This window comes from Mesoplodon bidens (assembly GCF_964165515.1).
Source record: "Mesoplodon bidens genome assembly, contig: HAP1_SCAFFOLD_342, whole genome shotgun sequence".
NCBI classification, from domain to species: domain Eukaryota; kingdom Metazoa; phylum Chordata; class Mammalia; order Artiodactyla; family Ziphiidae; genus Mesoplodon; species Mesoplodon bidens.
Genome location: NW_027672367.1, coordinates 268,104 through 290,909, shown reverse-complemented (window position 1 = coordinate 290,909; position 22,806 = coordinate 268,104). Strand labels below are relative to the sequence as shown.

Here is a 22,806-nt window from a genome sequence, read left to right as displayed (position 1 = left end):
AAGAGGTGGTTCACAAAGTTGCTGCACATTAGAATCACCTGGGGAACTCTGAGACCTTCCCGTGCCCAGGCTCCTCCCTAGACCTACTGAATCAAAATCTCTGGGGCTGGGACCCAGACACCAATGTTTTTCTTCAAAGCTCTTTAGGTAATTCAAACGAGCAGCAAAGCTTGAGAACCAGCCCAATAATGGGAACAAACTTATTTCACACAGATAAAGTGGGGCAATTCATATGTTAAAAGAACGTGAATATATGTATATATTTCTTTTTTTCACTTTATTCTGTTTGTATTTCAAATAGGCTTTTTTTTTTCCTTCTGCAAAAAGCATTATTGTTTCCATTTGGTCCAAGGCTTGGGAGAGGGCTCCAGGGCGGTTACAAAGCTGCCTAGTGGCTGCAGAGCGGGGCTTCAGGCAGAAGCTCTGACGCCAGAGGGTCTCCTCAGACGCGGCTGGACTTCAGAGACTCCTGTTTGGCTCGAGGGTGAGCCTTTCAAAGAGATACTCGCCCAGCACAGCCTGCGGACCAGCCAGCCTGCGGAGGTTGGTCAGGTGGTCTCCCATCTTCTGGATGAGTTTTACCTGCTCCTCCAGGAAGCGGCTCTCCAGGAAATCACAGAACTGGGAGTCTGCACGGGCAGGACCCAGGGCGCGCAGATCCGTTAGTGCCTGGTTCAGATTCTTCTCCCTAAGAATGGCGGCTTCCACAGCATCCTGGGTTTTACCCCACTCATCCTGAGAAGGCTTCTGCGCATCCTGGAAGAGGGCGCGGCCGCAGCACTGGTTTTGCATTTTCAAGAGGCGCTGGGCGCCCTCACACTTCTCCTCAGCCAGTTGGCGAAAAATGTGGCCCATACTGTCCAGAGTCCCATTGTTGCTGTCGAAATAGATGCTCAGAGAGAGGTAAGTGTCCACAGATGCATGTTGAACAGGCGGTGGACGGCGGCCTCCACCTCGGTGGAATAATTCTGACGAACCTGTGAACTCGTGGTTGATCAGTGATAAGGAGCTAAGCTCAAAAACTGGTGTTGGCCTGTCCTGGAGGCTGAGGATAGCTGAGTGTCTGATTCCAAAGGTTGCGAAAGGAAGAAAGGTTGGAAGGTGGTCGGGGGCTGGAGCAAGGAGCGTCCCTGGGTCTGTTCATTCCAAACACTGTTGAAGCAAAAGACAGATCTGCAGGACTGCCGAACGCACTGCCTCAAATAGGCTTTGATATAAATGAACAAGAAGTCCAAGCAAGGACAAAACTTACCCTTCCTCCCACCAAAATAGCTGGTGATACTAGAATCTAGATCTGGGAAAGGATTCTTCCATTGCTTTCTTAACATTCCAAGCCACTAGAGCAGTGGTTCTCAAAGTATGGTCACCTTGTAACTAAGCAGTACCCTATGGGGCCTTCCTAGGACAGACCCATCCCCCATATCCTCTATTGTAGTTTCTCTCTGAAGTACTCAGATAATAGTATCTCAGGCATATTTCTTGAGTTTTCAGATGCTAAAAACCACCACCCAATGGAAGAAATGAACTCCTTGATGATCATGAGCACGTAGCCCCCAGACCCTCTGGCACCTAAGGATGGATAATGTTACCTGCCTTGTGGCCTCAACATCAGCCAATCAGAGGATTGTGCACGAGCTGATCACATGCCCTGGGATGTCCCTCCCTCACCTGGCCTTTAAAAATGCTTTGCTGAAATCCTTTGGAGATTTCAGGGGTTTTGGAACACGGACCACCCCTCTCCTTGCTCGATCCTGCAGTAAACCTTTCTCTTCTCCAGACTCCAACCTTTAGGTTTGTTTGGCCTCACTGTGCTTCAGACACACGAACCTGCATTCGGTAACAACCTGACCAGCTTTACCAGCGTCCCCTGATAATGTGTCAGATATTCAAGTTTTAGGGCCCTATCCCAGCCCTATGGAATCAGCAACTCTAGTGGGGCTCAGTGATCTCTGTTATAACTGGCCCTCCAGATGATTTTTATTCACCTTAAAGTTTGAAAATATCTGCATTGTCAGCTGCCAAAGCGTCCACCAGCAGGTGAAGGGGAGTGACGCCTGGAAAAGATAGGGAGTAGCCAAGGCAAGTACAGCAGCATTTGCCGTGGTAGTAATGGAGAATGCCTTTTCTCCACTGGTTGGCACAGACTAGTATCTGGGAGCAGTGGCAGGGTTATTTAGGATACTTTACAATTCAATGTAGAGTGACCGCTGTCCTGGTTTGCCAGGGACTTCCCCTGTGTGAACACTTAAAATCTCATCCTGGCAAACCCCTTAGCCCTGGATTTGAAAAACTTAGGGAATAACATGAAATTTAGGGGAAACATGATCTAGGATTTGGGCAAGTCACAAGTGCTAATTAAAGCTAAGCAAGTATGGACAACATCTAGCCTTCTTTACCCCTTTGTGGGAAGGTAAATCTGATTGGGTGAAAGGACTTATTGTTAAGAAATCTTTGTAGAAACATCCCCTTCTGCTTAGTCCGCTGGTTCTCAGTTCTGGCTAGACACTGGCATCGTCTGAGGAGATTTAAAGTTATTTTATTGGTCTAGGATGACCAACAGTCAGTGTGAGGGTTTTTAAAAAGTGCTTCAGATGATTCTAATATGCAGCCAAATTTAGGTGCCACTGCTTAAGCTTTTGAACCACTGCTCCTTTTTTCACCTCATCTTCCTATGAGAATATCCAACTGTAGTTGAGGTGTGTTGTTTTTTCTTTTTCTTTTTTTAACTCTCTTATTATAAGATTTCCTGTCTTAAATAAGATTGAATGTACAGAAAATCCTGCTAGTCCATCTGGTATAGCTAGATACTTAGGATAATATCGTTAAGATATATACCATTTAAGTACTGTGACTGGCCTTTTTAACATTAACATATGCATTGAATTAGTACAATCTCTTTTGAAGTTGTCATGTTGGGGAGCTATACCTGTAATCTGCTGCCATTGCTAATTATCTGGACACCTCTTATTAGGAATTGTTTTAAAAAATCTTTAGGGATTAAAACCAAGAGTGCTGTATTATTTGTACTGGGACCACAAAAACCTCACAAAGTTTCCCCACTGTACCTTCTACCCCCATCTCTAACCCTTGGCAACTTCTAATCTGTTCTCCATCTCCACAGTTTTGTTATTTTAAGAATAATATGTAAACATAATCATGAATTACTTAATCTTTGGAGATTGGCTTTTAAAAATTTTTTCTTCAGCATCATTCCCTTGAAGTTCATTTTAATGTTTGCATATATTAATAATTTGTTCCTTATCATTGCTCGGTAGTATTCTATCATAAGATTTTATCTCAATTTGTTTCAACATTCATCCATTGAAAGACATTTGGGTAGTTGCCAGTTATTGGCTATTATAAATAAAACTGCTATGAACATTTATGTGTAAGTTTCTGTGGGAACTTAATTAAGTTTTTGTTTCTTTTGGATAAATGCTCAAGAGTACAATTACTGCATTGTAGGGTGAATCTACTTTTAGGATTAAAAGAGACTGTCAAGCTGTTTCTCAGAGTGGCTAAACCATTTTATTTTCCCACCAGTGACGTGATATAACTTTTCTACGTACTCACCAGCATTTGATGTTGTCACTATAATTTTAGTTATTCTCTGATATCTCATTATGGTCTTAATTTGCATTTCCCTAATGCTAATGATGTTGAGCATCTTTTCATGTGCTTCTTTGCCATGCGTATATTCTCTTCCATGAAATGTCTGTTCCTGTCTTCTGCCTATTTTCTAGTTGGATTTTTTTAAGTTGTTTGGAGAGTTCTTTGTATATTATAGATACAAGTCATCTGTCTCATATGGGATTTTCAAATATGTTTTCCCACTGTGTAATTTGAGTTTTCATCCACTTAAAAGGATCTTCTATGAAGCATTTTTAACTCATTTTGATGAGATCCAATTTATCAGTTTTTGCTTTTATTGATCATACTTTTGGTGTCAAGTCTAAGAATTATTCACCTAGTTCTAGATGCCAAAGATTTTCTCCTATTTTTTTTTCTAAAAATGTCCTGCTTTTACATTTAAGATTATGATCCACTTTGATTTAATTTTTGTGTAAGGTGTGGAGGTTTAGGTTAAGGTTCATTTTTTGTTTGTTTTTGTCGAGGGATGTCCAACTGTTTCAGTACCATTTTTTGAAATGTCTATTCTTCCTTGATAGCTTTTGCACTGCTGTCAAAAACAGGTTAAATGTATTTATGTCAGTCTATTTCTGGGTTCTCTATTCCATTCCATTGATCTATGTATCTACCCTCCAAAATTACTGCAAAGTCTTGAAATTGGGTGGATTAATTCCTCCCATTTTAATCTTCCTTTACAAATTGTTTTAGCTATTCTTCAGCCTCTTCTTACCATATAAATCTTAGAAAAAGCTTGTCTATATCCGCAAAAACCTTGAGGGCATTTTAAGAGTAATTGTGTTAAGCCTCTTAACTTGGGGAGAATTGACATCTTTATTATGTTGTGTTTTCTAATCCATGAACAAGGTATGTCTCCCTATTTGTTTGGGACTTTAAATTTTTTCTTCATCAGCATTTTGTAATTTTCAGTATAGAGGTCCTATAAATGTCTTATTGGGCTTGTATTTAAGTATTTATTTAGGTCAGTTGTAAATGGCATCACATATTTTAATTTAAGCTTCTACACATTAGTTATTAATATATAATGTGATAAAATTGTGTTGATCTTGTACTCTAAAACATTTACAAACTAATATTATTTCTCAAGCTTTTTGTGGATTCCTTGGTATTTTCTCCATTTAGATTATCATGTCCTCTTCAGACACAGACAGTTTTACTTTTCCTTAGGCAATATAATAGGATATATTACTCTTCAACATTCAGTAGGATATATTCCTTCCTATTCAACATAGTAGGAATAGTCCTTTTATCTTTTAAATGAACTTTTTAAAAATTTAACTTTTAAATGTATGTATTTATTTATTTTTGCTTTATTTTCTTACTAGAACCTCCAGTAATATATTTAATAAAAGTCGTGGGAGCAGATATCCGTGCCTTGTTTCTGATCTTACAGAGAATGCATTCAGTCTTTCACAGTTAAATATAATGTCGGTATAGGTTGTTTGTAGATCATCTTTATGAGTTTCAGTATGTTCCTTTTCTATTCCTAGTTTGCTTGGAGTTCTTTCTTCTTCTTTTTTTACAATCATGAATGAGATTGGATTTTGTCAAGTGCTTTCTCTGCATTATTGGATAGGATCACATGACTTTTCCCTTTAATCTATTGGATATGGTGGATAATATTGTTTGATTTTCAAATATTTAACCAACTTTGCATAACTAGAATAAATGCCACTTGGTCATGGTATATTATTCTTTTTATATATTTCTGGATTTAATTTGCTAATATTTGGCAGAGGATTTTTACAGCCAATTTCATAAAAAATATTGGTCTGTAGTTTTCTTCTTTCTATCATATCCCTGTCCGGTTTTGGTATCAAGGTAATACTGGCTTCATAAATTTAATTAGGAACTGTTCCTTCTACTTCTATTTCTTATCAAATCATGTAAAATTGGTGTTAATTCTTTATGTCTTGGGCAAAAGTGAAACATCTAAACCTGAATATTCCTTTTGGGAGTTTTTAAATGAAAAACCAGTGTTTCTAATGGTTACAGGAAAATTGAGATTATCTATTTCATCTTGGCTGAGTTTTGGTAGTTTTGAGTGTAGAAGCATTGGCCCATTTCACCTACATTTTTCAATTTATAGTGTAGACTTGTTCATAACAACTTGTCCCTTATTAACCTGCAGGATATGCCATGGTATCCCTGGTTGCATTTCTGATATCTGTGGTTTGTGCCATCCATCTTTTTATCTTTATCAGTCTTGCTAGATCTTTATTGATTAGATTGTTTATTTCCAAGAACCAGCCTTTTGTTTCATTGATTTTCCCCCCCTATTTTCCTGTTTTCAGTTTCATGGATTTCTATTTCATCTTTATTATTTCCTTCCTTCTGCTTGTTTAGTGTTTTTTCCTCTTCCCTTTTTACTGTTGTAATATAGAAAATTAGATTATTGCTTTGAAACACTTTCTTTCCCAATTTAGTGCTATAGACTTCCCTTTCAGCATTGCTTTCACTTCATTCTGCAAACTTTGATCTGTTATATCTCCATTTTCTTTTATTCTATGCATTAAAAAATATTTCCTTGATGCTGTCTTTTTTACCCATGAGTTATTTGGAATTGTGATGTTTAGTTTTCACGTGATTGAAGACTTTCCTGTTGTCTTTCTGTTATTGATTTCTAGTCTGATTCCATTATGGCTAGAGAACATACTCTATGATTTTAATTCTTTTAAATCTGCTAATTTTTTATGAATATATAAATGAAAGAAATAAGAAAACCTCTGAGTCTTAGCATCCAACACTTAGGCACATTACAATTTAAATCTGCTAAGGTTCTTTTTATTGCCCAGTATATAGTATATGAGTGAATATTCCATGGACACTTGAATATGTATTCTGCTGTTACTGAGTGTGTTCTTTAAATGTCAGTTATATCCTATTGATTGATGATGTTTTCATTTCTTCCATATTCTTGCTGATTTTTCTCTCTGGTAGTTCTATAAATTGCTGTGCTGAAGTCTCAAATAATAATTGTGGATTTAAAATTTTCTCCTTTTACTACTTTTTTTCAGTGTTTGCTTCATGTATTTTGAAGTTCTGTTGTTTGGTGCACACACATTTTGTATCATTGGGTCATCTAGGTGGATTATTCCTGTTATCTTTATGTAATGACCCTGTTTGCCCCTAATAATTTCCTTTGCTCTGAAGTCTACTTTATCTGATATTAATATAGCCATTCCTACTTTTTCTGATTAACATTCACATGATATATCATTATCTTCCTTTTACTTTGAACTCCCTATATCATGATGTTTAAAGTAAACTTCTTATAGACAGTATATAGTTGGATCATGCTTGTGAATTTTTAATCTACTCTTCCAATCTCTGTCTTTGACTTGGTTATTTAGATCATTTACAGTTAATGTAATTATTGCTATGTTAAAGATTAGGTCTACCATTTTATTTTTTGTTTTGTCTTTTACCTTAGTTTCTCAATCCTGTGTTTCTCTTATTTTGCCTGGTGGGTTACTTAAACATTTTTTAATAAGTCCATTTTAATTTAATTTATTTATAATCATTTGTGTATACTGTTTGTATAGTTTTCTTAGTGGTTACTTTTGGCATCACAGTATACATATGTAACTTACCATAGCCTACTGGAATCAGTGTTTTATTACTTCAAGTGAAGTTCCAAAATTTTACTTCCATTTAGTCTCTTAATATTCCCCAGTTTTAAAGTATGATTTTCTGTAGTATTTCCTTTCTCTACATTGAGAACCACATCAGATGGTGTCATAATATTTGCTTTGACCATTATATAGTATTTAAGAAACTCATGAGGCTAATGATATTCTCTTATATATACCCCATTTGTTTTCACCCATTCCATTGTTCCCCTTTTCTTTCTGAAGTTCCCAGTCTTCTGTTATTGTTTTTTTTATGTTTTCATAACATTAGGTGATATCTGGGCTTTCCAGTGCCATTGGATATGAGTTTCAGGAAACCCTGAGTCTGGCTCACTTAATGCTGCTGAGTTGGAGGGTTTGTATATGTTGGGCCTGTTGGCGCAGCAGGTGCTAGCAGATTAGACTAATGTTAATGGGACTAGTGCCACAGGAGGATGGGTTCCCATTCAGGCTATGCTGCTGCTACAGTAGATCAAGTCCCCCTCTACCCCAAGTGTGGGGCAGTGACCTGCTGCTGTCACTGCTTTGTATTAGGCTGCTTTTGCCTCAGGTGTGTGGTGGGATCCCTTGGAAGCTGTTGCTGCTGTCAATCACAAGGTTAAATTCATTTCAGAAATACTTAAGTATAAATATATAGCCTGGCTCCTGTAGGACCCCTGTAATAGTTTTTTATTGCTTTCATACAAATTACCACAAATATAGTGACTCAAAACAATGTAAATTGATTACCTTACAAGTCTGACATTGGTCTCAATTGAGTAAAGTAAAAGTGTTGGCAGGATCTACAGATGAATGGATAAAGATGTGGCACATATATACAATGGAATATTACTTAGCCATAAAAAGAAATGAAATTGAGTTATTTGTAGTGAGGTGGATTGACCTAGAGACTGTCCTACAGAGTGAAGTAAGTCAGAAAGAGAAAAACAAATACCGTATGCTAACACATATATATGGAATCTAAAAAAAAGAAAAAATGGTTATGAAGAACCTAGGGGGCAGGGCAGGAATAAAGACACAGCCATAGAGAGTGGACTTGTGGACACAGGGAGGGGGAAGGGTAATCTGGGATGAAGTGAGAGAGTGGCATGGACATATATACACTACCAAATGTAAAATAGATAGCTAGTGGGAAGCAGCCGCAAAGCACAGGGAGATCAGCTCTGTGCTTTGTGTCCACATACAGGGGTGCGATCGGGAATGGAGGGTGGTAGGGAGATGCAAGAGGGAGGAGATATGGGGATATATGTATACGTATAGCTGATTCACTTTGTTATGAAGCAGAAACTAACACACCATTGTAAATCAGTTATACTCCAGTATAGATGGTTAAAAAAGAAAAAAAAAAGTGTTGGCAGAGCTACATTCTTTTCTGGAGGCTCTTAGGGGTGTTTCTGTTCCCTGGACTTTATCCGCTTCCAGCGGTCACTTGTAGTCCTTGACTCAGAGTCCCCTTTCTCCACCTACAAAACCCAAAATGTTGAATCTCTCTGATTCTGCTTCTATTAGGACATCTCTCTCTTTCTCTTTCTACAGTTGGGAATGGTTTTCTACTTTTAAGGACTCATGCAATTAGATTTGTTCCATGAGGTAATCCAGGATAATCTTTCTATCTCAAGGTCTATAACTTCAGTCATATCTGCAAAGTCCTCTTCACCATGTAAGGTAACATATTAATAGGTTCTAGAGATTAGAGTGAGGGCATTTTTAGGAGACATTATGCTCCCTACCACACCCTTAACAAGTGACCTTGAGAAAATGACTGAGATTTTTAAAGCCTTACTTTCCTCAAACATAAAATGGAAAGAAAGCTAACTAGTTAACATCATGAAAGTGAAACAGTATATATGAAATCAACTAATTCAAAAAATAAGATTTCTTCTTTTTCTTTATGATTTACATGATTCTCAGAGTTCAGTTACTTGAAGAGTTACTTTTTTTTAAACAGAACTAAGGAATTTCAGGGTTCAGGTGCTGTAAGATTGTCTGAATTATCTGAGTAACAATTAGCTAAGCACAGGTGTAAAGCATTTGATTTACTCCCTGGTTTTCTTTATCTTCTCATCCCAGTAAATGCATATCCCTTTTCTAGCTCCAGCCAGTAGAGTCAGAGCTCGTTTTACTGTTTAACTAAAGTTCAATTTAAATTCTCTCTACATCTCCAGATTCTCGGCCCTGGTTGCATATTATAATCACCTGGGGAGATTTCAAGGACTACTGATGCCAAATTTCTACCTATGATGGATATTTGAGGAGGGACCTGGAATGAAATGCTCTAGCTTATGGTTTTTGGAACCAAATCATAGTCTACACTGAGCCAAATTATTTGCAAGATCACCTCTAAAAAGGAATTTATCTGTGGTGACTAATGCTCTTCCTTTGTCAGTATGCTTGATTTGTCCCTCTTTGGGGGAAAAAAAGAGGGGGAAAAAAACCCCAGCAGTTGTGCTCCCTGAATTATAACCTGATGCTGTGGAATTAGTGTTGGCTTAGAGCGCACATCTTCGGATACCCATTCTCTCTCCTGCTTCCTTGCATGAACTTATATCCTTGGGCAGTGTTTCATCCACCACCCTCTTTTGCTTCTAATCTTAGCAAGTAAAGTCTCCCCTTAATGAAATAGCATTTCATGAGGCTTACTGGGAGCATAGGTCTGTTCCAGACCTATCCTATGTTAGCTAAAGCAGATATAAGTGATGTATTTTTGGCATTCATCCTTGTGGGTTGGAAAGAGAAGACAGAATTTTATCTTTAGGTGTCATCTGACTGGACAAATGGGCTCTTTCCCTCTGCTGCCTACCATGTAAAAACCTGAGGGTGTTACCTCTAGACGGTATCTTCTAGTTATCAAAATAGTTCAGATAAGTCAAATTTCTCAGTAAAAGATGACAAAACTATGGCTTAGGTGGTTAATTTTCTATGTCAATTTGTCTGGGCCACCATGCCCAGTTATTTGGTCAGATATTATTCTGGATATTTCTGTGATGGTGTTTTCGTGTTTTTTACAATTTATTTATTTATTTATTTATTTATTTATTTATTTATTTATTTATTTATTTATATTTTTGGCTGCGTTGGGTCTTCATTGTCACACGTGGGCTTTCTCTATTTGCAGCAAGCGAGGGCTACTCTTTGTTGTGGTGTGCAGGCTTCTCATTGCGGTGGCTTCTCTTGTTGCAGAGCATGGGCTCTAGGTGCACGGGCTCAGTAGCTATGGTGCACGGGCTTATTTGCTCCACGGCACATGGGATCTTCCCAGACCAGGGCTCAAACCTGTGTCCCCTGCATTTGCAGGCGGATTCTTAACCACTGCGCCACCAGGGTAGTCTCTGTGATGGTGTTTTTGGATGAAATTCATATTTAAATTGGTGTTGGACTTTGAGTACAGCAGATTATCCTCCATAGTATGGGTGCGCCTCATCCAATCAGTTGAAGCTCTTAATAAAACAAAGACTGACCTCCCTGTCGCAAAAAGGAATTCTACCAGAAGACTTACAGAAATTGAACTGCAACTCTTCCTAGAGTCTCTAGACAGCCTAACCTGCAGATTTTGAATTGACCAAGCCTCTATTATTGTGTGAACCAATTCTTTAAAGTCTCTCTCTCTCTTTTTCTATCTTTATATAGATATGGATATAGATCTAGGTATCAATATTGATATCTATATCTATCAATATATATGGGCACATTGTATACACATGCTGTTGGTTCTGTTTTTCTGGAGAAGCTTGACTAATATAGTGGCCCATATAAATAAAAGGATGAACCCAAGTTCACCCAGGTAGAAAGTAGTACAATGAGAACTGGAACTTAAGGCCTCATGACTCATTCAGCTGTGAACACTGACCCAGAACTGGGGTCCGCAAACTCTGGCCCACTGATCAGATCTCGCTTGACTCCTGGTTTTGTACATAACATTTTGCTTGAACACACCCACACCCATTCATTAACGTATGGTGCATGGCTGTTTCTGTGCTACAGCAGCAGATAGGCAGTTGCAACGGAGAGGTATGGTACACAAAATCCAAAATATTTACTATCTGACCCTTTACAGAAAAGATCTGCTGACCCTTGCTCTAGGATGCCATCTGATTTCTGATAACACAGAGGAGAATAATTCATGCACATTGGGGTTGATTGTTAATCTCCTGTCCTCCTTAGGTCAAAGATCTCTTAAATGCTCACCCTTGCAATAGCCAGCTTGGGGAGCATTGTCTGAGGATGCAGAAATATTTCTTGCCAGGTCTTTCCAATCCACACTGCTCCCTGACTATGGTTCTTAAAACCTATTTTAAAAAAAAAATTTATTGGAATATAGTTGATTTACAGTGTTGTGTTAATTTCACGTGTACAGCAAAGTGAATCCGTTATACATATACATATATCCACTTTTATTTTTTTTTAGAGTCATTTCCAAATAGCCCGTTACAGAGTATTGAGTGGAGTTCCCTGTGCTAATAAGAAGAGCAGGTTCTTATTAGTTATCTATTTTATGTATAGCAGTGTGTATATTTCAGCCCCAATCTCCCAATTTAGCCTCCCCACCACAATCCCCTGGTAACCCTAAGTTTGTTTTCTACATCCCTGCCTCTACTTCTAAAACCTGTCTATTTTAACCAACTACCACTCATTGCTTACTGTCTCTGGCTTCATGTACTTCATAATAAATCTACCTCTTGTTCAATCCTGGATGACATGTTCCAAAGACTGAGATCATATCTTATTCTACATAACTTGTGCTTGATATTGTCTAACTTGGGGTCTTTATCTATGTCCCAAAGAAGACAGTCACACTCTGTCTTCTAGTACTACTAATAATACCACATTTTATGGCATGAATTTGACCCAATGCACTGAACTATCCCTTTAGAAACTGTATGCAACCTGTCACTGGGTTTTAGCACCGGGATAGAGCTGAAATTAGTGTTCATATTTAAACAAATCTACTTGACCAGAAACTTTTTGTCTCACCATTTATTTTATTACACAAGTAACTTCTCTCTTTGCATCTATGATGTAAATATTTTTAATTTCCTAAATTATCTGAAAAATTATTTAGAGCTTCCATTTCAGTAGGCATTGGAATTGCTGTGTTATGACTATTTCATTATTTTATTTCCAAATGTTAAATTAGGCTTCAAGCTTTGGCCAAGAGTAGACAGGAAAGGGTTTTAAAAGAAATGAAGAATGGGAAAGACTTCTGATGCAACGGAGACTTAATAAAGATTTGCTTTTGAATCAAGAATTTATAATAAAGGTTTGATTTTGAATCAATAAGTTATGTCATTGCAAAATAGCTCCCTGGTAAAATTCCATTCTTTTGTAATCATTAAGTACAGAAATTAACCATCAAAACATGCAGTGATCTTTTTCATTTTCTAAAAACAAACCTATATCTAGATGAGAGGAGAATTCATTTCATAACTCAGGCTCTGGACTTACGACTCCAAGTCCTGTTTTCTTTCAACCATGCCTGCTAAGTTTCTGTCTAACTTCTTGAGCATGAGGTAATGGCTTCAGCTTTCATCTCCTTACTCAGTATATAGCTTGGTGACTAAGAGTAAGGGATCTAAACCTTGAGAACTTGGGTTCCAATCTTGACTCTAAAATTTACTTGTTGAGTACTCTTGAGCATGTTATCTGTTTTTGCCTCAGTTTTCTCATCTATAATATAGAGATAACATTACTTCTCTCAGCGAGTTGCTATGAGGGTTAAAAGAGAAAATTCATACAATGCAAGAATTTATCAGTTCTTGGAACACAATAAATACCGAAAAGAAATGTTAGCCATTATCAAGGGCCCCTCATTTTATGGATAATATAGATTAGTTTATATAGGTCTAATATTTACATATACATAACTATTTTGTACCTATATGTGTGTATACGTTCTTCTTAGAAATTGAGCAGTCAACATTCACATCTAAAAGTATGTGCTCTGTGAAATGTAGATCTCCTGTGTACAGACACAGTGCTGTAGTTATCTATTGCTACATAATAAAGAAGTCCAAACTTAGTGGTGAAATAAACAAAAATTTTAATATGTGCCCAGATTCTGTGGGTCAGCAATTCAAACAGCACGCAGAGGAGATGGCTTGTCTCTACTCTGTGACTGATGTCTGAAACCTCAGCTCATGGGGATTCAAATGGCTGGGGCTGCAATCATCTAGATAATTTTAATTCACATGTCTGGCCCTTGAGATGGGATGACTTGAACACTGCGCCCAACAAGGACTGTTGCCTGGAGTGCCTATAGATGGCTGCCCATGTGGCTTGGACTTCTCATAACGTGGTAGTTAGGATTCAAGATAGAGTATCCCAAGAATGAGCGTTCAGGGTTGAAGCATTCCAGGAGAATCATGCAAAAGCTGCATGACCTTTTATGACCTAGTCTTAGATGTTACATAGCATCACTTTATACTATTGCAGGCGTTGGAGACCTTTTTCCATAAAGTGTCAGACGGTCAATATTTTAGGCTTTACACGCCATACAGTCTCTTTTGCAACTACTTAGCTCCGCTGCTGTGATGTGAAAACAGACACAAACAATACATATACTAAGGAACATGGCTGTGTTCCAATAAAGCTTCATTTATAAAAGCCGGTAGCGGCCTAGATTTGGCCCAGCAGCCATAATTTACTGACCCCTGCTCTACTGTTTGAAGCCATGGAAAGCCTGCCCAAATTCAAGGGGAAATGCCCACATCTGGATGTGAAGAATGGCAACGAATCTGAGACCCTGTATTAAAACCACTACATATGGGATACTTAGAAGAAGATCTGTCTGCATACCTTGTTTCTCCCATGTATGGTGGATATGAGGTATTGGCACATGTTACATCTCTGTAAGCCTGGGTCAAGGTCAAAGTTGGAATCTGAACTCAATGACCTTGATTTCTGGAAGAATTGGTAACTCTACTTATGATATCCTTACACTCCTTACCCATATAAATACACCACAAAAGATAGATTTCAAGTAAACAGTTGCTTTATGGCAGCTTTTTATTATGTCTCCATTGACTGAATTATTCCATTTTGGTTAGAAACATGAGTTTTGTTTCTTTCCTAAAGAGATCTGCAACTTTTCAGATGTGGCATTTCGTTCTAATGAGAGGATGATGTAGGTTTTTATAAACGGAAAAAGCAGGGCAGGCTGAGTTCACTCAGATCATACCAATGCTTACAGGAATAACCAAAACTGGAGCACAGGCTTCCAGGTTTTCCCGTCCTGTGCTCTTTCCGGTAGGTGCCATTGTCTGCTGGGCCTGGCAGTAATAAATTTTGACCTTTACCTCTCTACACTCTTGTGAAGTGGTTTTGGGCTTTGTTAGCTTTCTTATGAGTTTGTACTAAATTGTGTCCATAAAGTAGGCTGAATTCCTCAGGGAAGGATGATAGCTGTTACTGTGTTATTACTGCAAGTGTTGTGTTGGTTACTTCTTTTTCTTTTCTTTTGTCCAGTTGTATCCTGAACTTAAAAGTTATATTATCTGAAATGAACGATGTGCATCTGGTGGAAAACATTAATTTAAGGGATGAAAATTCCTGATGATTGCTTCAGTCAACCCTTAATACACACTGAGCTTCATTAGTAAATAGACAACTCTCAGACCTTTCCCTTGGAAGAGGTCGCATAATCAGGCTTTGTGTTGATTTCGCATTCTGTTCGTTAGAGACAGAACAAAGTAGAATAATTGGCTGGTACAGGGAAAGCAGAAAGAACTTTCTTCTATTTTGGTGATGCATCCCGTAATAAGGGTTGAAAATGAGACTGGAGGTAAAAACGTGAAACTCAGAAGAGCAAAGGAGAGAGGATATTGTTTCTTTGAAAATATTCTTTCAGTGTTGGCCCAGATGAAATATGAAGCTGAGGAAATTTTTTTTTAAATGATGATTTTTGTGTTAACAATGTGAGTGTGGAATTAGTAAGAATCAGAAAGCAAGCATCCTTTCCCACCAAGGACTTGGGAGCAAGTGAAACCATAAATACTCCCGGTTCTTGGAAACCCTTTTGGAGCAGTAATCAGAGAAGGGTAAAGGCAAAGCCTCAGAGCAGAGGTGTTCAGAGCAAAGGGATAGGAGGAGAACAAAAGGAGAGTGGATATTTTTAGAGCTGTCATTTTGAAATTTACCTGCTTCTGATTCAGTGCTGCTTTGCTACTGTGTTGATCCCGTGGAAATCCTCAAAGCAGGAGCAGCCCTATTTTAAAATAATAAGGTTAGAGCAAGTGACTTGAATCCAGGTCTCTTTAGCTCAAGAGCACAGAGGAGAGTGTGAGGAAGGAGTGAGGCCACAAGGAATTGTTCACTGGGTACATTTTCCCCAAACCTCACTAACTGGGAGAAACTGACCACTGGATTATGTGGCTTGAAGGAAAGCAAAAATGTTGAAAGCAAAGAGTGTGGAGCTTGTTTAGAAAGCAAGCTCTATCATTTGGTCACCTGCTGATGATAATAGCATTGGCTGAGTCCTGACCATTTACAATGAAGGCACTTCTGTAGGTCATAAGTTCCAGGAGAGCCAGAACTGAGTATGTCTGTTTCAGCATTTAGCATGGTTTAGCATCTTAGAGCCCGGTACATTATTGGCATATAGTAGACTTAAAAATGAATATTTGTGGATTGTCTGAATGAGTGGATGGATGTGTGTGATTCATATCCTATTTGCAGGTCCTATGCCCTACAGTGGATTTTCAGTGTCAGATTGGGACCGTATTTATGATGGGGATTGACATTGTTCCCTATCTAATGGATAAAGATTACACATCAAAGGACTTTACACTGACATCCCAAAAACCTCATAGGAATTACTTAACAAAAAATAAAATTGGATTCTGTATAATTTCTAATTTATAAGCTGGCTAGACCACTGGTATTTCTGCCAGTCCTCTGGTAGTTCCGATGATGTCCCCATGATGACCCAGGCATAATCAGAATGGCTTTAGGATTTGGGAGCCAAAATGTTCCTCAGTATTTACTGCTTTGCTAGTCCATTTAAGAAAATGGACTATTGAAAAAATAGCTTCAGACACAATATGGCATTTTATGATTTAGCATAAAATCTGAGAAATATAGAGGTTATCTGAAGCCTGCAGTGGTAAAGTTCCCTCTGCTATTGAAGTTATTGTCTTTAAATAAAGATTCTACATCAGTAATGCTATATATATATTTTTTTTTCTGATATTCAGGTTAATTTCTTATTCTCTATAAGGAAGTAATTAGTTGGTTGGTATGAGAGATAGTGTGGCTTCCAAAAGTGAAAAGTATTATTTTGTTGTAATTTCCAGCTACCTAAGGATGGGAGAGGCCCAGGACACTGCAATCAGTATATTATGTGGAGCAGGTTATATTGTGGTTTATTTATGACCTTTTACATGTTTATTTTCTATGCAATTTTGTGTGCTCCTTTTTGAGTTTTGGTAGATAAGTGTTTTGTAACTTCAGAATACTTGAAGTTATATATATATATATGACATATATATATATATATATATATATATATATATATATATATATTTATCATAGTAGTTAAAGCCGTGGACAGTGTACTAGTCTACCTAGGTTCAAATTCTGGCTTTACCCTATGACTTCCCTGTGGCTTCCTCTGCTCACCGATTTAAAAGGAGTATAATAAGACTGCTGTGGTGAGTTATATACTAAGTGCTATTTAAGCATTTGCTATAATGATTATGTTACTCGAAAGCAAGGAACTTGCCCCTTGATTCTCTCTGTATTCCTAGTGCTTAAGAATTCCTAGTGCTTTCCTAGTGCATTGTCTTAGGATAGAGATAGCTCAGTATAGTTCTTCTCACTATAAAGTACTGTTACATTGAAAGTCTTTGCTTGTGTACTAATAATCTATGACATATCTGCTGAGGACAAGGAAAGGAATAGTTTTAAAACTGCAATGGATAACAAAAGATTGTATGATGTAATGCCTTTATTATGTAATTATAAAACTAACAAATGATCATGGTAGAAAATTTGAAAAACTCCTAGACAAAATAGAGATCAATAAAATTTGGAGTAGCGTTCAGAGTGTAGAGTTGTCCATGAATATTAGTGCTTTCACATTTTCCAGGACTTTAAGTAGACTCTGCTTCTTAAGAGTCTATTCATGATATTTTATTTTAATGATGTTTTCATCATGGGGACACACACACACACACACACAGAAATCTGTTAAAAAAAAAGAAAGACATGTAAATCACTGATGTTTCAGATAGCCACATGAAATAAAGTGAGAAAGGTCAACAAGCTGAAAGAATGTGGAGTAGCATCTCCTTAATTGCTTACATAATTCTGATAATTACCTCTCTGTGGATAATGTAATTAATGGGGAATCTAATTCAAGGAAAATGTATGAACTTCAAGCCTTCTCGAAGCCAAGTATTTCTTTCCACAAAAGTTTAATTTCCACAGTCGTGCTTCCTTATTACCTGACAGGGAAAGTGTATTGTATGGCAAAGGATCTTCCCGAAGGAGGGTGCTTCCCACACTGATCGTCATAAATGACTTCGGAATTATTGTTGCTATATTACCAAAATCTTAAACTAGGGTATTTTTGACAAATGTGGTCCTTAGTTAATTTTTAGAGCTACAAACTCTCAGATGGCTCTGCAATAACAATTGACTGGCTGTTCTTCAGGTTGATCACAATATGTTAATGACCTTGAGGTACCACTAAAAAGCAGGAAGGTGTGAGTCTTCCTTTGGTTCCAGAGTGAAATGCGAGTTGGAGTTGGAGTTGGAAAAGAGGCCGACAACCAAGTGATAGAGAAGGAAATGTGAGGTCATTAGTGAAAAACCAGGTTTAAGTTAAGGTGAAGAGGCATGAGGAAATGGTCAGCTGTTACAGTATTACAAAGATCATGAAGAAGCATATCTATCCATGAATGTGGTTTGTATTGCAATCTGCTGAAAAAGAGACAAATATCCTGGCCTGGCCTTCATGGAGATTATTTTTATTGATTCTGATAATAGATTATTGTTGAAAAGGGCCTCCTATAAATTATAACCATGCAAAGGCAGCAAGATAATTTGTTTTTTCTTTATGTATGTGTTTCTCATTCCTACTCACTTCTCTCTTAGGGGAAGAGAAAATCACAAAACACAAAAATGTCAAATCTCAGCTATTCATTTTCAAAATAATTTTTTTTCCAAATTCCAAAGGAGGCAATAGGTTAACTGTTAAGATTTGTAAGGCTCAAAAAACTAGATTTTTACAAAGTGTAGCCAAATTTTGTTCCATAAGTAGTAGCTTTGGAAAGAATATGTGATGATGCAAAGTTGGAAAAAGCTGGTTTTTCTTCCGTAAATGACTTCACCGTGTGGGAGAAGAGGCAGAGAAGAAATCAAAGTAATTAAACATGGGGTGAGTTTTTCTGATAGGGGACTCTAGTGCTTTCAAATAGACTAGATAATCCTCGGGATAATCTGAGGGTAGAACAGACCAGTGCCTCATTTCCAATCTGGTACCCTGGAAGAAAACAGTGTATTTCCTTTGAGGTCTTGAGAGGTTTTTCTTCTTCTTTGTTTTGTTTTTGGTTCATTTTGTAATCAACTTTATTAAGGTATCATTTACACACAATAAAATGCAGACATGTTTAGTCAACGGTTCAATGACTTTTAATTAATGTACACATTTGTATAACTACCACCCCCATAAGATCGATAACAATTCTAAAACCCTAGAAAGTTTCCTCCTAGGCTTTTGCAAAAGTATCCCCATCTCCCACCCCAAGGCAACCACGGATCTGATTTTTATCTTTAGAGATGAATTTTGCCCAGTTTAGAATTTCATGTAAGTTGAATAATACAGTAGGTGCCCTTTTGATCTGGCTTCACTTGCTCAGCATATGGTTTTTGAGATTCATTCATGTTGGGATGTTTTAAAACCAGGACTTTAGCCTGGGTGGCTGATGTTGTCTGAAGGCACCTATAGGTACATCTGAGTCTCTGGCATTGTCACTGTCTGTTCTTGGCTCAGTATTTTCAACTTTACTAAGAAGCACAAGGTTGAAGTAAGGAAGATCATTGTCAGTATAATGGAGGTGAAGTGGGTTCTGTTATATAATATTCTCAGCATAAATTGACCTGCTTGGAATCATTGTGTTGATAATCGACAAGGATACTCTTCCTCCAAAAAACTTGATACTATAAAACTTCTAAAGGATGCTGTCCTAGGACTCTTTTAGTTTTTAATTTTTGGGAAACATTTCTGGAAAATTGAAATGCTCACAACCTGAAAGAAGCAATTATTCACCTGAAGGCTAACTCTGCTAAAGTTGAGTTGTCCGACCTTTACATGCTGATAGAACCCAAATAGCCTTGCAAAACAATGCTCTCTTATTGGATATAAGCATATAGATTATTTAAGACGGATGTGTATATGCAGTAAAGTGAAAAAACAAAGAATCTTTGAGTTTTCCTTGCTGTTTTTTTTTATTTTTTCATTTACGCTTCTATATCATATGCTAATAGTTTAGGGTAACCTCAGGTTAGTTTTAGGTCCACTCTTTACATAAATGTTGATGTACTCCATACGCAACTTTTTTCTACCTTCCTTCTTTTCTTCCATCTTTCCTTTCTAACTTCTTATAATCCATTCTACTTAATCCTGCATTTGTTGAGGTGGCAAGTACTGTAGGAAAATTGAAAGCAGTGTGAAATTTTGCTGTTCAGAATGCATGTTGACCAAATTCTATATTGAGAAAAGGTCTGAATTTACCCACAGTAACCATTTCTCAGCGTCTCTGAATAAAGGCCATAGAAACTGGGCTCTATATAATATCCTGACAGGTATGTAGAATTCATAGCAATTGCCCTCAAAGAGCTTACCTAGCATAGATGCATATGAATGCATTTAATGATTGCTTTATTGGCAGCAGTGCCAACATACACAGTCTATTTTGTTTTATATCATTATCATTACCTGCTGTTTACCACTGTATACATTGCTAATGGTGTGGTTTCTATAGCTTGTGAATTTCACGGCCCAATATTATGTAATTTATTGCACACTTTAGTGTAGAAGATGGAGACTCCATAAATTTTCGTGTGCTCTTTGCCCCTTTGGAATGTATTACACTGAGATCAGGCAAAGTAATAAATTTATTTCAAATGTGCGTGATAGCTAAACATCAATTAGGACTTGATGGGAAATATTTCTTCTTCCAGCAACATAACAGTTTTTAAAGACTAAGCCATTGAACGTGGAGTTCCTGAACATGGGATTCAGTTCACTGGGATCCCTCCTTAGAAAAATAAAGGAAAACTTGAATTGGATATGTGTGGCTTATTCAAGTAGTAACTAATCAGCTACATCTTTGATAACTTAATTTGTCACAATGGTTTGGTATTTTATTAACTCCCTTCCCCTTCTTCCCCTGACTCTCACGAGAATGGATCATGAGTATCTTAAAACATACTAAGTCGTCTTCCATCCCTGTTAATCTAACTACAAAAACACACTTCCCTTATCCAATGTAACATACCGTCTTTTAGAGTAGCTGTGGTTTTAATTCACTACAAAATTAAAACCAGCAAAGAGAAACATTTTCAAGGAGCCACCACATTGTAGAGCTTTAGAAAGAAGACTTTAGAATTAAGGGCAACTATATCATTTTATAGCTAAAGCACCTGAGACCTAAAGTAGGAAGGTAACCATCGAGGTCAGGGAAAGGGGTTGAAGAGCAGGTTTCAAGCTGAGAAAGAGTCTACAGGGACTCAATCTGAGCAGGTCAAAAACTGAAATGAGACCACGAATGTTCTGGGAAGGGTGGCACCTGGCCTCAAGTGTGGGATTCAGACAGGGAATGGGCCCCAGGGGAACTGAGCTTCTGCAGTAGGCAGAGAAGTCCACCTCATCTCTGGAAAGTGCCACTGACATCAGGGAGTTGAGGGGAAAGAGCAATGAATTCCAGTCCACCTGAGAAAGCAGGCCAATCTGATTAACTCTGAATTTAGGCTTATTTCAGATACTCCTTGAGAAAGAACTTGGACAAGAGCAAGTCCCACACAGCCTCTTTAAATCCATGTCCAGTATGTTCTGGTGGAGCTGCTTAAACCCTCCAAGTGACTCCAGTATTTTAATTTCACGTTATATTTAATTCCGACCGTTCTATGATTGATTATTTAATGGGCAAATAGGTAGGGTCACAAAAGAGTGTGAATGTATTTTACAGGATGAGGATGGGCGGAGTGGAGCAGTCTGGAATAGGACACCAATAAAAAGGGATCTTGGTAAATAAGAACGTCTATTAGAAATGGAGAGGAATTTGCAAGGAAATTAGTGCCTGACACCACGCCCTTCTCTCTGCATGTTTAGAAGCTAGTTTCTCATTTTATTTTCATGGGAGATGTCCCTGTGATGAATTGTCTTTTACCTCCACACTATTTATCACGTGACATATTGTGAAGTTTGTGTGAGAGAAAGTAAGTATTAGCATTTGTCTTGGAAGCAGCTATAAACATTTCCTGGAACAATCTAGGGTAGAAGGAAAAGGAAAGGAAGGTGGAAACAAAGGAGAAAGACAGCTAATGCTGCTGGAGTCTCTCGCTGGGATTTGTGGTGTCTCTTTTTGAAACTAAGTACAGAAAGTCAGAACTTGACCGATTGTTTCTTGATCACGGTTTGTTTTCATTTTTGTTTTTTTCTTGCTCTCTCATCAGTTATTCCAGCCAGTGCTATGTCATTTTCAGTTTCATTAAGCATGCCTGTCTTGTTTCCATTTGCATTATTCATGCAAACGTTGATTGAACTGATGACCCCGAGTTATCACGGAAACATTAGATACACCAGTGGATACATTTCTTAATTTTAGAAAAAAATTACCAAGTGAAGGTTAAAATAACTCCTCTTAAATTTGTCATTTAAAAAAAACTTCTCCTAACATACAATACCTCATTGCCTAATAATGCCAGATAAGGGAAGAATACCTATGTATTCATGAATGCAGGCTAGTCTGTATATTTTTTGGCAGGTATGACCATTACCGAGGGTAACGGCCTGGTTTGCTGGCCATGTCCTGTCTCCTAGAAAGTTGTAGTTTCTGTTGTCTTTCAGTTGGTCCATTGGATATCAGAGGTGAATTTATAAAACTATACTTCCCTTTACACTTACTTTGTTTTGTTTTGTTTTTTACTTGAAGTATAGTTGATTGACAGTGTTGTGTTTCAGGTGTACAGCCAAGTGATTCAGATATATATATATATATATATATATATATATATATATATATATATATATATATATATATATATATATATATATATATATATATATATATATTTCTTTTTCAGATCCTTTTCCACTATAGGTTATTACAAGGTATTGAATATAGTTGCCTGTGCTATAGAGTAGGACCTCGTAGTTTATCTACTTTATATACAGTGTACACTTACTTTGTGTGATCCAGGCTGGTCAGACCACATAATTATTTTCACTTCTGATATAATTTTTTCAGGTTCAACCTCAAATCTTTGATAAGAAGATATTTTAAACTAAGTTTAGCATGTGTGTGCT

The 22,806-nt window shown here is 37.5% G+C and overlaps 1 pseudogene across 1 annotated transcript; it reads right to left on the bottom strand.

Moving 5' to 3' along the window:
• Positions 1–293: 293 nt before the first annotated feature.
• LOC308610315 (ferritin light chain-like) lies at positions 294–22,306 on the bottom strand (annotated as a pseudogene). The gene is made up of 2 exons: positions 22,278–22,306; positions 294–984 (listed from the first exon to the last, which is right to left on the bottom strand). The product of its transcript is annotated as a ferritin light chain-like (transcript).
• Between the last annotated feature and the right edge of the window lie 500 nt (positions 22,307–22,806).